We start from the raw sequence: 16,193 nt of genomic DNA, 5'->3' as shown, positions 1-16,193 counted from the left end.
TAGTAGGAGAACGCTTCGGGATCCCACGTTTGTTAAAAATATTTCAGTAAACCAAGTTTTAAAGTGCTCTGAAGTTAATTTGCCAGATTTTGAAACAGAAACATGAACATTTGGAGCATTGAATAAACTTTCTTTTACTCTTGGTCCGAACTGTCCGCTTGATTCCTTTAAAATTATGTAAAGCGGTGAAAGCAATTTTCCATTTGCAGATACAGTAGGTTGTATGGTATAACTATGAGTGGTTGATGATATGGACTGTACGACAGCTTCAACGGTTTTTAACCGACTTCGAAAAGGAGGAGGTTACTCAATTCGATCAGTATGTACTTTTTTTTTTGTGTGTGTGTTCACCGATTACTCCGAGATGGATGTACCAATCGGAACGAAACCTTTTACATCTTGTAGGGTATGTCTTCTGGTTGGTCCCATTGAAAAAAAATTTTTCATTTTTTCATTGTTATTGCAAAATACAGGAAGTTTTTAATGTAAAAATTGGACGATTTCAATGACCTTTTAATATGTTGTCGGTGATATGATTCTGAACAACTTTTTCATTATGCATAATTAACGGAAAGCTTTAGTTTCCGAGATATTCCTAAAAAACTATTGTTACTACTACATTGAATTCTACGTATGCCTACATGTCTTTACCTGTGTATGAGTCAGCATGCAGTCGCCGATTCTCTACTGTTTCTTGTATACATGTATTCTCTCCAAGGCATGAACCGATTGCGATGAAACCTTTCCCATTTCCGCGATATCTCACTTGCAAAAATTTATGCAATTTGTTACTGTTAATAACTATTATTATAACTTGTATGGAACTTGTTATCGTTAAAAACTATCGTTATTGCAATTAACCGATAAGAACGGTAAACCACCTTACGGCATCCTATAAATACTGCTCGTTCCACTAAAAAGTGTGAAATAAAATAATTTTTAACAAAAAATACAACCGACTTCGAAATGCACTAAAAAGTATGAAATAATTCCTACTTCATTTATACAAATACCCAACAGCTATTAATAAAACCTATTTACTCGTTAAATAGTATACTAAATACATTTCAACCTTTTCGGAGGCGGCGCAAAATTAAAAATACCCGAATATACGATGCTGTCAATAATGATTTGATAGGTTGTTGACGCCCGAATCTTCCTAGTATAAGAAAAGTTTTTAATTTTGGGCCGCCTCCGAAAAGGTTGAAATGTATTTAGTATACTATTTAACGAGTAAATAGGTTTTATTAATAGCTGTTGGGTATTTGTATAAATGAAGTAGGAATTATTTCATACTTTTTAGTGCATTTCGAAGTCGGTTGTATTTTTTGTTAAAAATTATTTTATTGATCCCTTGGCAGCTAGCGTTCGACCAGAATGAAGTTCTAAATTAAAACCACTTTCGTCTAAATTAAGTACATTTTCTACACTATAACTATTAATATTCGGTTTCATAACTTGAATAAAATTATCGATAACTGTATGTATTTCTAGAGAATTTTCACGTTCCCGGTAAGATACAAATGTTGTTATTTTACGCGAAACTATTCCATGCAGTTTTTTAAATTTAAATATCTACCACTTTTCTGCTTTAAATGTTGGCAAATCAATGTTTTCTTTTGCTTCTAATGCCCATTTTCGAATATCAATATCATGGACTATGGATCCTCTTTCAAGAGCATCACGAAACATCGAAAGAGTAAAATCCGAATTTTTGAACGTGTTTTGAGAATAACATGTTTATCTTTTTAAAAAATATCATACGCCTACAATAAATGGCTTATTATTGCGATTTTATATAAACGCAAATATCTTGTAAAATGTATATAGGTTCTATCAACGTCGCAAGTACCTACTATAAGTCGAGGTAGCGGTCAATACACACAAATCAAACAACTTAAATCAAAAATTCCATCGGAATAATTGAAACAACTATACACTGTAATACATTGTTGAATTCATAATAAATAGGCGCTCTTATTGATTGAAAAAAAAGTAAAGTTTTTCAAAACGGAGGGGGAGTGGGAATTCAATTTTGCAAAAAGGATGATTTTAAAAAAAATTTTACACGCAGCGTTATAGACCTTAAGAAACGGTATAACTTTTATTTCAATTATTTTTTTATATCTTTGGTTGTTTACGATTTATAAGCACGTATATAGAAAGGGCGGTTCGGATAAAAGGGTTGATATCTCCCTCAAAGTGAAAAACGGGCACCAACGAATTACAGTTGTCTTCATAAACAGGTCTAATAAATATTTATGAAAAGTTTCATTAAAATCGGAGTGTACCAGTCCCCGATGTTCCCTTGTCAGTGTACTTCAGTCGTACAAGCGCTCGTACAAGTTTTAAATACATCTCGAGGATCGCGTAAAGAGATTTAAGAATTACCTTAAGACCCACTTCAGCATCTAAGAGTTGAAATACAACAGGGTTAAAACGCTGCGCCGGTGCATATGTTTGAAAAAATTTATCATATCAGAAAGAGAACGTTTTTCTAAAAAATGTTTTTCCATTTTTGCTGAAACATCTGCAAACATGCTTCCATGTTTTCCATATTGGGAATAATATCTTGATGTTTTTACCGCGTGTAGACGGAAATTGTAACGAATGTAAACGATCCATACAAGTTTTTATCCGCGTCCATCAAACAAGGAAATCTCGCAAAATACAAATCGAAGTACAAAACACGCGATAAAAATTATCTGGACTGAGAGTTTGCAGGTATGTAATAAAGTTGATACACTATCGCACAAGTTTCATTTATACTTTGCTCTCGGTTGTTACTCGTTTCTTTATACAACCATTCGAAGTCCATGCAACTTTAAAATGGTGTTGAAAAATGATCAAAAATTTTATTCCACTGTCATCGCTTTCTTCACTAATATGTTAATAACTTTTTTCGCTTTTCTATGAAATAAACAGGGAACTCTTTTTTACAGTGTTTAATAAAAAAAAATAGTGTTACGTTACGACGTCGTCGTGTGTAAGACGGTGGCGTAACGTAAAAAAAAGGAAATATAAGAAGATATAGAGATATAAAGAGTTTGGTTATGTATGCGCAGTAGAAAAAGTATTGCGCTGCCACCAGTCCTAATCACTTATGACGCGCGCTTTCGCGATCCGTCCACTATAATTAGAACGATTAGAATAAGACAGTAAAATTAGATGTGAATTTTTACTGCTGGATTTGATGATGCTCTAGTCCTATATGGGTCCCTCGTGTGAATTTATGCTAAGTTGGTAAGCGTGGAAATGTAACAGTTTATGAAAACAGATCTTATTCAAAATAAGAGAAACGACAAAATAAGAGGTAAAAAAAGATCTGTATAATTGGTGTGTAAACGGTTTAACAAGATGTATGTATATATGATGTAACAATAAAAAATGTGTGATCTGTTCCGACCGTTCGACGGAACAGATGTGTGAGAATTTCTAAAGGGAGTTTATGATAGTTCTTCGACGGAAGGCTATTTTTGAGTTTAGGCATTGTTGGGATCCGGGTGAGAAACGAGGAGACCGATTTATTCAATCACCGATTTATTATACATTTCAAATATACACTCCAGATACAACTAACGATAAGTACTACGTGGAAACTCGACCGACAGACCGCTTAAGACCGTAGGAAGATTGAATCAAGAGAGCTCCTGTCCTATGGGCTCTAGTTTTATATCCTTAGGCTCCTTAGGAGAGGAGGGGATGTCTGTGACCCTTGATCTTTGATGCATAGTCCTGGATGAGACATAACTTTCTCTAGGATTTTGGAGTTTCAAAACAAGGTTGACTAACGTCTGTTTATCAGTACTGAGTCATGGAGTTGGTCATCCAACAGCATTTTAGCATTTACGGGCATTTACCTTTTTGTGCAATAGAGTCCGATTTTAGTTTTCGTTTTTGTCCTCAATAGCTCCGCTCATGTCATAAACTGGCTTTTCCGACGGGTAAATTAAAATTCGGTACTTCGTAACGGTACCCCAACCTTCGAGGGTCAACCTGGATGGAAAAACCCCGGCGTAGCCGGACTTTCGAGGTTCTCGTGTAAGTACTTACTGTACGCTTCTGCTAAGTTGACACTCCTAAGGAATTGGGTCTGATTGGTCGGAGCTAGATGGGCCAGGCTAAGACACGCACACTTATACAGTTGACCCACACGCATTTTCGCTGTTCGCTTCCTAGGTTACAACTGCTAGTACTAGAAATGAAGTGTGTCGCGTGACAGAGAAAGAGAACGGTATACGCGTCGACAGAGAAAAAGAACAGTAGTCGCCGCCTCGAGTCTCAACTTAGTACGCACCGACATCGCCCCACCCTCTCTAGACGAAGACGCGCTAAGGACGCTAGAGAAGGTGGAACCGATCTTCAGGGGGCCACGTCGATTGGAATTTTGACTTTTCCCAAGAAAACCAATCAGCGCGTTGTCCCCGAACTGGACGCCTCCATCGGAGGTAACATAGCGGCGTTCGTAACGCAACGAGACATTACTTCTTTACAAATTTTCGTAGACGAACTGAAAAGAAACCTAACACTTAGAAATAAAATAGTTTTCGATATAGCCATCGTTCGGGCAAGTTTTTTTTTATCATCTGGTCTCAGCGTTTCGGAGACCAGAAAAGACAAATAGTTAAAGAAGATTAATTTTGAATTTAACACGACGTTCGGGCAACGTACGAAATTGCCACGAGTCAGAACATGAGCACTAGTATTATATGTATAATTGATTAGTTTAATTCGGACGACGATGAGGCGCTATAACGCGGCAATGAATTTGAATATGATTCTTTCGCTATTTATATCGTTTATAATTATGAGGGAACGAACCTAGTAGGATCTCTCCAAGACTAAACGGTCCTGTAGGCCGCCCCTCGTTTGAATAATTAAAAGTTGCATAAACAAAAACAAGAAAATGAATCAGATCCATGAAATCGATGCGGAACGATCTAAGGCAGGCCTGGGCAACATCTTCCCCGCCGTCGCTACGTAACTTCCACTACGCGTCTGTCGATTCCCCCACTACTAACCACACCGTGTTCAGTTACCATGGTTTACCAGGCCCTCCAAACTCCCGTATTTAATGCTGTAACTAAAATTAGTTTGGCGCAGAAAATCCAGGCAGCGCTGGTGTCGATACAAACACATATAGATGATATCGGTGAGGTACACACACACAAGCATATGGTCCCTATATATGTGTGCATGGTCTTACTTATTCAAAACTTTCAAAAATAAAAATAATGAAAGGGGAAAAATGACAACAATATATGTATAATAAAGAAAATATATTAAATTTTTACAAAAATATAATGAATATATATATATCAATAATAATATACAATTAATCACAATCATACATACAATAAAACACACACTCTGCTCACAGATTATACTTAATATATTAATACTATGTTAATGGTTTTATATATTGTATATGTAAACTGAATACTTACAATCTTCTTCTTCATTTCATTTCTTCTCTATTTTAATAGAGGCAGCCTCTGATATGCAATATTTATTACAGCCTCTGTAATAATAGTTTTCATTAACAATTATTTACATATGCTATAAAAAGTATATAAGTGTTATTACCAAATAAGTTCAGTGTTGGAACTGCTGATGTTAATCTTTTCCTCATGAAGTATTTTTCTTTAAAGTAGCTGCTACAGACCACCTGGAATTTCAGTTTTCAGGTGGAAGCACAGACTTTGGGTTGTCACATACTTCCACCTACTGTGCCATCCTCTTCTTATCCTTTCTCTCTTGGGGGAAGAAGAACATCCTGCTGTTTTCGTTAATACACCCTCTGATGCTGCATATTTTCTTTCTCCTTCTTTTAAGATACATTTTAATAATTAAAATTAAATATATTACTAAAACAGCAATATAAACAGTTAATGCTTTCAGTAACAATTTAAAAAAATTCTGTACTTACTTAATTTCTATCTTCTCCTCCTGTTGCTGCATCTCATCAGCAGAAGTTATTGAAAAACCTAAAAACGTAGAAAAAATAAAAAACAACATCTTTTTAAATAATAATAATAGTCATAATGATAATAGCAATAGTAATGACAATAATAATAGTAATAATTATAATAATGGAATTCACTAACCTGGAAATTCCGTCACCACTGTCACCCACTGTGCGCCATATTTCTTCAGTCTCTTTAAATTTTGAAACAATTGAAAAACGCGGCGACAAATTTCGCGGGAACATGACGTCACGATATCTTTAGTTGTGTATGTTAAAATCAGTGATACAAGGTATGCATGTAGAGAAGCGACATCAGCGCTGCCTGGATTTTCTGCGCCGAGTTAAAATTTGCATCAAGTTCACAAGAGTGGAGCTTGGAGGGCCTGTGGTTTACTTCGTACCTCTCACAAGGCTTGTACGACTGCGCATGGTGAGGGAAATAGAGAGAGAAGTCGTATATAAGTAGCTCAGGAGCCGCAAGTCGCCCAGGCCTGAGTTTACGTTATAGTACTCATTTCGTTATCCGCTGCTCATTTCGCGCTACTCAGTTTACGATGGCTACCGTTCCGCGACTTGAACTACTTACCTTTAAGGTAGTTATTGAACAGTATTGTAAGTAGTCTTCAATGATTATTCTTGGCGTGTTAATTTTATTTTTAACTAGTTGTTTGTTAAAAGCTGAAGTGTTAGGATTAGTGCCAATAAAAAGATTCGGCGAAGTGCACCGGAAGCGATTGGAGCATCGGCTGAGCCTGATAAATATATGGGACGAAGGTTGGAATCCGAATTATGAAAACTTATTGGATTTGAGGGCTCTGTTTGGAGAGGAAATATGGTAGATGAGGGCCCTGTTTGGGGACCGTGTTGTATACCATACATGGAAAATTTAAGTGGTCAATAAATGCAATCCGATGCCGGTTGAAGGAGATTGATGTGATTGATGTGAGTTGCTTGTCCGTTTATGTTTTTTAATTTATTAGATTTTATCTAATGCGTATTAATGCGAATTTTATTTTGTCTGTTATAGCTTCCACCTCCCAGCGAATTGTATATTATCTTTCTTGTATTATTGTATTATGTATTATATTTATTGTATTAAAAGTATTTAAAAGTTCTAACATTCGCCTTGTTGTTACGCCCCGGCGGAAAATTTGGAATTTATCCGCCTTGCGTCCCTTATCAAACCCTTTTAGGTTACGAGAGTATCTCATGTGAGGGTCGTGAGGTGGATGTTTCACTTTTCCGCCAATCTTTTCATTTCTCCTCGACCTTGTACATTCTTGTCAAGCCTTTCAGGGTTACGAGGATTTCTCATGCAGGGGTGTACAAGGAAGAGTTTGAGTTTAATTCTTTCTATTTTTACTTCTATCGCTTTCCCTTCTTCGCAATAGTTTACGTGACCCTCCTTGAAACTATCGTCGCTAACCATAGTAATACAATACAGTTTAATACCACGCACAAAAACTCGGGTTAGCTCGAGAGAGAGAGAGCCGTAAGCATAGCACCAGCGCTACGGAGTTAGCCAGTGCTTCGCATTCCGGGAATTTCCCTTGCTAACTGCGTAGAAACGGGAAAACCGTAATAACTTCTTTGTTAAGGAAACTCCTTCTCTCTCCATTGCACAAAGCGTCAGCCGGTCCAATAAGGATCGTTACTACCTGATCGGAATGATAGTGTGAAAGAGTGGATGGATGAGTATGCATTTAAATGATGAAACTAAGGAATGAGAACCCTTATAACGTCAAACGTCGCGAACGTTCGACCGCCGTTCGAAAATCAAGGGTCGTTCAAAGCAATAAACACTATTGTATTAGAAATTCTAAGAACTGCCTAGCGACAACGGCAAATTTTGAATAAAAGAACATTCTCGAAGAAATGTTTGAATTCATAGGAAACGAAATGCCGAATCCACCGAAATAATTATGCGAATAGATTGTTAATGAATGCATAATTTGCCACGGCATTACGATTATCGTAAGTGCATCGACCGCTTTTATACTGTTAACATTGACCATCTTCGTTGCAAATCAGGAAAGTAAATAATTTTGATCCGTTAAGAGAGAATATACGGATGACGGTTTCATCTCTTAAATTATATATTTTAATCTCAAATTCATTCTGCATTTTAATCAAATCAATAGTATTTAATAGTTAATCATTCAACAATCAACTAAATCGATCATTTTATAATTATACATATAAAGGGAAATACTGCGTAGTTTCTGAAAACTGTTGAAACTATGGGCGGTATTCACAGTCGCAACTTATTTCTAAGCTGGGCTTAAACACGTACTTAAGACGTCGGCTAGATTCACAGTCGCCGAATAAGCAACGTCTTAAATCTGAGCTTAAACATTTGCTTAGAAAAGTAAATGCTTATCGGTGTAGATTCACAGTCGATGCTTAATACCGTCTTAAGATCTTATGAATTCATAGTCGAATAAGTCCGCCTTATTTGCAGAAAACGAGTTCTTATTTGGCTTTATTGAGGTTAGATTTTTAAGTCGACGATATTGAGGACTTGAGCACGCGTTTGAAGGTGTTATTGTGCAGTGATGGGACGAGAGAGAGTAGGTTAGGGTACACGAATACGGTAAAAGAGATTGTGTTTGCGGTATTATGCTACTGCAAGTTTTTAAGTAAGTCATAAATATATATCAGTATCACTACTCTTAAAAGAAGTAGAAAAAAATAAAAATTATCTATATATATATATGTACTGTAATTGTAGCTTATTCTGGTGGACACAATGAATGTTTCTCAGCCCACAGTCTCCCGTATAGTATTTAGGGTGAGTTTACTAATAGGCAGTCTGATGACGGAGTATATCAAGTTTCCCAGGGATCCGGACAATTCCACTCAAAATCGCAGATTATTCAATAATCTGGAACAGGGAAACGGAGCTATTGGTTTACCAGGTGTGGATTTTATATCATTATAACTTTTTCTATATACACATATACATACATACATACATATACAATGTAATTGATTTACCAGGTGTGGATGGCGCTATTGATTGCACCCACATTAGATTAACAGCATTCAACAACATGGAAGAAATGTACAGAAATAGAAAAGGATATTTTTCATGACACCCCTGCGGAATCCACAGACTGAAGAAGAAATAAGGTAATACTGATACTGTTTTACTTGTTTATTTACTTGTTTACTCGACTGATTGATGCACAAATTAACATTAAATTATTTGATCGACACAGGTACAATGAAATCCAGATCAGGACCCGACAGATAGTAGAAAGAACGTTCGGTGTTTGGCATTCTTGTAGAAGAAGATGAAATTGAAAACCAAAATGAAGATGGAGAAGAATTATTAGGAAACGTGGAAAATGTTAATGGCATTAATGGATTTGCTACACGTGAAGCACTGATTGTCCGTATGTTTCATTGTGTAATTCTGTCAAACGAAATGTAATAAGGGGTTTTTCATGCCGCAAGGCTTTTTCACCTTATTGTGTCTATCGATCGAATAAATAATCATTATTCTTTCAGCTCAAATTGGTTTAATTTATTGATTAAAATACCCTCATCCTCAGTCATATCACAACCTATACCTTAAACCACAGGATTTTTGCAATATCTTTTGCAATCACATACTGCTGATTTATTAATGATCTTCAATAATCGATAAGTTTGCTACAACTACTTTTATTTCATTTTTTAGGATTCATAATCAATACAAAGAATTACATATAAATTTTTCTTTTAAATAATTTCAGTCGTAAGTTTAATTTTGTGTTATTTTGTGTTCGAATTTCACAATGAAACTTTAAATATAAGAGATTTTTATAACGTATGTGATAACAGTAATAATAAAATTGTTACTTTCTCAATTGAATTGATTTTGACTTAATAAATTTGGCTCTGTCTATTGCACGCTCAATTATTTGAATTAATTCAAGCGATAGCGTTAAAATTCAATTCAAAAAGCGCCGCTCTAACAAATAATGCTACAGTTTCAAAAATCATTTTCATTGGTTGTTACAGTAGAAAATCGACGGAAATAGCCGAACGTCAAATAAGCATTGCTTAACCACGGACTTTACTAAGCAAAGCTTATTCATCGTTTTCTTAACTAAGTCGGTCTTATTCTCCGACTCTGAATACATAGCGACTTAAGCATTGCTTATTCGAATAAGACGATCTTTGTAAAGAACGTCTTAAGTCCTCAATTAAGTTGCGACTCTGAATACGGCCCTATCATGGCGACGAAGTAGAAAGAAAAAGGAACACCAAAGAAAGGGGATGAAAGATCTTCGTCTAGCTCGCGCGTCTTAGCCAATCACCGGGCACGCGACACTAACGAAAACGTACCACGATTCGACAAACCGTCCCCTCCAAGGACGATGATCGCGCGACGGGCCCTTCGACCGTCGATCTCGCGCAAAATTCCTCACTCTTGATCGATCAATCGTTTAGGTACGTGATCGGGAGCCCGTGTGTCCGAGAGACAGAGTTGTTCGGAAATCGCGATAGTTTTCCTCTGCGGTAAAGACCTCCGCGCAGCGAGGCAGAGTGCCGTGGTAGTTGAAATCGTCCGATTCTTAACAAGGACTCACTGACGCGCACGTAAAATCTTCCTTCTACCCAAATTTTCTATCTTTTCTTTCCGATTTTAAATCGTTTGCTCGCGTAATAATTCCGTAATAACTTCATTTCGCGGAAATATATATATATACCTTTCTCGATTCGTATTCGTTTGTCTCTCGTCGACGTATTCGTCCGTAATACATAATTCGTTTTCCGCCGCGACAAGTGCAGTGATCGAAAATCTTACCGTTCTTTGGTGTTCCAGATCAACAAGCGAATACACATAGCGAACTACAAGCGAACAAATTATCTTGTATTTATTATACAGCGTTTCGGTAAGTCGATCTTATTACATTTTTCGAACACGACGTCTATTCTATTGGCAAAACGGGCGTTCTGGTCCAGCCCTTTCGAGGGTTACGAGAGTGTCTTCGGTCAGATCGTTCCATCATACGAGGTATCAATTATTATTGTCAATTATTAGTGCTATTCGGTTGTTGCGATTTCGTTTCATGTCTTGTATTATCAAAAGGGCATCTTAGTCCAGCCCTTTCGAGGGTTACGAGAGTACCTCCGGCTGGGGTGCACCCTCACCGGCGAAAACTACCAGTTTCACGAAAATTGAAAGAGAAACGAAATTGTAACAATCATCTCCCGCGACCGCTAATATTATTCAGATAGTTTCAACTGTGATATCAGAGCATAATAGTATATTTTTGTTAATTAGTACTAAGCATCTTTACACTTGTTAAAAAGTTGCATGAACTGGTATTTTCAATAATAACGAGTTTTTCCAAATTAATTTAGATCACAATTTTTGGCAATTTGTATCCTGTTATTTACTTTTTTCCATTCAAAATTAAACCAGTTTCAAAATTTATTTCAAACACACCTAACACCGTTTCAGTTAGAACACGCCTACCAATACATACAGATTCAAGGAGGACCTAAAGCGTTGAACGAACCCAACGAAGGACTAATAATCTAATTCTAATTCTAACATCTTAATAAACTTGTCTTTCGTCTTTTAATTGTCGAGAGCGCTAACCCGCTCAAGACTGGTGGCAGCGATACCAACCATCGCGTCAAAATAGGGGAGAAAGAATAGGGAATTGTATTTCAACCATCTAATTGAAATTCATTCTTAACAACTTTTCTTTATTTTCCTTTTAACATTGTGATAAAAGTAAACACAGAATAAAGCCGAAAAAAATTTATTCATATTAATCTTTATAATTACAAACATTTTAAAATATAGATTACAAAATATTGTTCGTTCCTATCCATGAATTGTGCGTAGAATCAAACCTTAACCACTTGACGAAAACTTTATTTCTCTTTCTTTGTAGAACCTTCTCCACTAAATATACATCGTGATTTTTTACTTTTTGTAGCTCGTATTCGTAGAACCCGCCGACTAACGGTTGGTTTTGCATATCTTGCAAGAGATACGTTACAGGATTTGTTCGTTGAATTTTAATAATTGTGAAAATTTCAGTTGTCCAATTTGGTGTATAACCCTTTGCGAATAAGGTTTTGTATTTACTAACTCGCACGTGATCACCAACCTTGTACTTGGCCGGAGCTGCAATTTTTATGTTAGAATATACGGACGATAAGAGTTTGTCCGCATGTTCCGGTGTTACGTCGACGGGGCGCATTCTAATCGTAGGATGCCTTCTATTGTTATAATCTGAGACCAGCGCCGGTAAGGCGGTCGTCTTTCATAAGATTTCGGAATTCTGTATTATAAAATTCCTTTCCCTTATCCGTTTGAAGATTCTTCGCTTTTTTTCCATCATTCAAAACGTTTAAAAATGCATTCGTAACGTTTTTTACATTGTTCGTTTTCACTGCTACGACGCAAGCGTATTTAGATAAAACATCGATGACCGTAAGTATGTAATTGTGGTCATTGTTGATTCGTGCATACCGTCGCATGTCTACGAGATCCGCTTGCCAGAAATCATCGTAACCCCGCACAATGACTAGTCTACGTCTAAAGTTACGTCTCGCTGGCGCGTGCATCTCGTTGACCAGCTGCATCTACTCGTCCGTGATATGATCGCTCTTCACCTTCTTCATGTTTGTAAACTAACATCGTGCTTTACGAACGTATCAATTTATAATCAGCCCGGCTTCTCGAAGTTCTTCGATTATAGAAACGATCTCGTTGTCATGCCCCGTATGTTCTGCAGATTTCGAGGATACGAGAAAACGTAATCTATCGACGAGCTCGTTTGGGTCATTCCAGTGCACATAGTGCAAGATTCTCGTCATGGTCGCTGTCGCCGTACATTTCAACTTTCGCCACATGCGCTGTCTGTTCACCCGAAGATGTACCAGGTTCGGAATAAATGGGTGCTCTTGCAGTTTGTGCGCTTTGAGGGTTAAGAAAAGGAGTTGACGTCTGTTTTTGCGATTCTTTAATATTCAAAGTTGGGAATGTCGACTCGTATTTTATATCGATGTCTGAATGTGGCGATTCCGTTGACATATTCTCGATTATTCGTTCCAGCGGTTCTATCACGGGTCTCAATCATTTTTCGATGATTTTCTCTTCGTCGATGCTCTCCGATTTGAGAGCTCTGCGTTTCTTGCGTATAGCATCGTTTGTTTTAGCTATAGCATTTGCGACTTTACTCGATTCTTTGATATTGCTATTATCCATTGCAAAAGAGAAGGAGTCTACTCGCTAAGCGTTCTATCGAAGGACTAAATGTTTCGGAAAACGGCAAATTCGTTAAATCCTTTTCTGTAACGGTCACGTTCCATCGAGCTGTCCTTGTCGATTATTACGAAACCATATTTCTGTTCCCAACACTGTGCATACAATTTACGAAAGTTTTTGAACGACATGTCTGTATTTACATGATCGTTATAAATGTGGTGTAGATTCGTACCATCTTGTTAGATCACGACCAAAAGGTTGGCATTGTCGCGAATTAGGTGTTTCGGTATTCTCGCATAAGTCTGATAGAGATAAAAACAGTCCAAGAGCGAGTGCCTACCCATAGGTAGGTATTTGTACTTACTTTGGTTGTTGCAATGATTTTGAGTATACATATACGTTATTGAATCTTACACCGTTCGGATTCTCAATCAAACTGATTTCGTTTTACCGTAGTTCGATGGGCCATAAATTATACCACGTATCGTATTCGGCAAGAGAGGTTCGTGTCGTTGTCCTGTCGTGTCATTGACAACAATTATTACTTCAAATTCTCGAAGTTTTTATTTATGAGAGCGGGCGAAGCCGCGACGGGGATGCTAGTAATTAATAAAAAGCAGCATGGTTGAGAATGAATGACGGAGTAAATGGTTGAATGATACAAGAAAAGTGTCTGATACCCACTGCGAATACGGCCAAACGACAAATAGGGCAATAAACATACACTGTAAGAAATTCCGAGAATTTGCCTGGCAACCGAAACTTTGTCAAATATTTCAAGCGAATGAATATTCTCGACTAATTTATTAACGCGTAATTACAGCTAAAATTACTAATCACAATCGTCGTTACAGATCATCATTCTCTTCTATCATACGAATTGATAAATTGCGTTATCACCACCAACAATTCGAGACGGAATATACTTGTAGGTAACCCTTTCGTTAACCCGCGCGATCAGCCATCGCTGGAATGTTGATTATGATAGCCATATCGTTTAAAAAATATTGTAATTAAAATAAAATCCTGTATAGAATTCAAACATGGAACATTCCATAGAATTTCCGGCGTAGAAAACCCGTTAGGAGAAATAGAAAAGAATAGACAACCCGAAGACAGAGCGAGAGAACGAGGAAGTCGAGAAATTGGCTTTTAACTATGCATTTAGATTTTTCACGTAACTTGGTTAATTATTGTCCAACTTATGTCGCGTTTGGTTTCATTATGATCGCAAAAACATAAGGAATCGATTGACGTCGCTTCCGCAAAGATCTGATAAAAAATACGGAAGTTGGTATTTCTACAAGAGAAAACCATTTCCTTTTTCGGGCGGCATACCTGGTACAGGCACGGCCAGAAATACAAAAATTCGGACCCGAAGTTGCACGGAAAGTTGTACAACTAAGTTGCATAGTCTGAACGCGGCCTTAGCGCGTCACGACAAACCAATCACGGAACGGGCCATGTCATCCGACTCGTACCAGGATTTGCTAATGATGTCCCCACGCAGGGCACCGATCTCAAGTCGAACCTTGAAACTACAGGTAGCCCTCCTACAACACAGCATCCTATAACACGGTTTCGCTCTAACACGATAAGAAAATTGCGAAAGTGAAGATAATATCTGCAGGGTGTATTCAAGGTACTTTAAAGGTGGGTACAGACATGCAACAGAACACAGTAACGTAACTCCGTCGTGTATCACGTGTGGACGCCACACCGTAACAGCGTAACAGGGTAACATCGTAACATCGCAACGTCCCATCAATTGTCGGTTTTTCGCCGTCACATCAAAGAAATGTTACGCATTCACGATACACCCCATCTATGCAAGTTCGGACGTGCACACGAACCATGAACTGATGGGTCGGCATAATGCTACGCGCTGATGATACGCCACGAGATTCTGTGTACACTCAGTTGCATTGAACTTGTCGCAGTGAAGTTGGCTACAAGTTCAATGCAACTCAGTGTAAATACATACGTCCACAACGTAACATCGTCGCGCAACGACAAATGTTGCACAGTGTGTTGCGCGACGAAGATACGTTACTGTATTCTGCTGCATGCCTCTACCCACCTTTACATATCGTTCAACCAAAAAAACGTTCTCGTTTGTATTGAGCAGTGATGAGGAAGACATTTATTAAATTATGTAAAAGGTAATTATTCAAATTAGGTTACACCTCACCAATTTTGATGAAATTTAAATATGTTGTAAAACTTCACATTTTGAACAACATTTTCCTATCCATATAACCGCCACTCGGCTTCAGTTTTCAAGATATTTTCGAAAAACTGCTGCTACTGCTACAATGAATTCTACGTATACCTATGCATGAACGGCGGCGTATGCGTCACCATCGGACCGCCGCTTTTCTACTGTTTTCACAAACACATCGCGGCGGTCGAAAAGCCATAGATATAACGGGTGAACTTTTTAACACGGTATTGACAGTTTATATTTCTTTAATCTATAGATACATATTGCCTCCGAAAAAGTTCAAAATCTAAACGCATTGGCACCCCTTCCCATACATTATAACCTAACCTAACTTAATTATCCTACTTACATATTTACACAGTTATGCATCCTCGGGTATACTTCCGAAAGGCCCCATCACCCCAGGACAACCAAACTTCGGATTTATAGTAATTGAGGGACGAGAAATCGCATGAGACCATTTTCAGAACTGGCAAATAAACCGTTCTCGAGATATACAGGGTACTCTAAAAGTGCGGAAACCCCCTATTACCTCGATAAGAACGCATTTTCACGGAAAATGACTAACCTAACCTAGGTTAGGGTTAGGGTTAGGGTTAGTCATTTTGCGAGCTACAGGAGTAAAAGTCAACGCGCTGTCGGACAGGCAAGGCTTAGGCCCGATACACGCTATAGGTTCGGTCCCTGTCTGGTCTCGGTCCGGTAAAATCTTACCGTACCCATACTGCTTTGCCACTCTCGAGCCGCTCTCGATCTGATAGTCAATTATAAAAAGTCTT

The 16,193-nt window shown here is 37.7% G+C and overlaps 2 long non-coding RNA genes across 3 annotated transcripts; one reads left to right on the top strand and one right to left on the bottom strand.

The window, feature by feature from the left end:
- Window positions 1–5,482: 5,482 nt before the first annotated feature.
- Window positions 5,483–5,969, bottom strand: LOC123988210. Its single transcript, XR_006829777.1, has 3 exons — window positions 5,930–5,969; window positions 5,587–5,827; window positions 5,483–5,521 (listed from the first exon to the last, which is right to left on the bottom strand). It is a non-coding gene; the product is annotated as an uncharacterized LOC123988210 (long non-coding RNA).
- Window positions 5,970–8,250: 2,281 nt separating this feature from the next.
- LOC123988188 lies at window positions 8,251–9,487 on the top strand. Of its 2 annotated transcripts, none has more exons than XR_006829732.1 (4): window positions 8,251–8,607; window positions 8,700–8,886; window positions 8,969–9,100; window positions 9,190–9,487. It is a non-coding gene; the product is annotated as an uncharacterized LOC123988188 (long non-coding RNA). The 2 variants fall into 2 exon arrangements; XR_006829733.1 differs by having other exon boundaries at window positions 8,259–8,607; window positions 8,700–8,759.
- The last annotated feature ends 6,706 nt before the right edge of the window (window positions 9,488–16,193 follow it).

The sequence above is a fragment of the Osmia bicornis genome, chromosome 10 (assembly GCF_907164935.1).
Source record: "Osmia bicornis bicornis chromosome 10, iOsmBic2.1, whole genome shotgun sequence".
In the NCBI taxonomy this organism is placed as follows: Eukaryota; Metazoa; Arthropoda; class Insecta; order Hymenoptera; family Megachilidae; genus Osmia; species Osmia bicornis.
The sequence above is the reverse complement of the archived record's forward strand: the minus strand, read 5'-3'. Positions and strand labels throughout refer to the sequence as shown.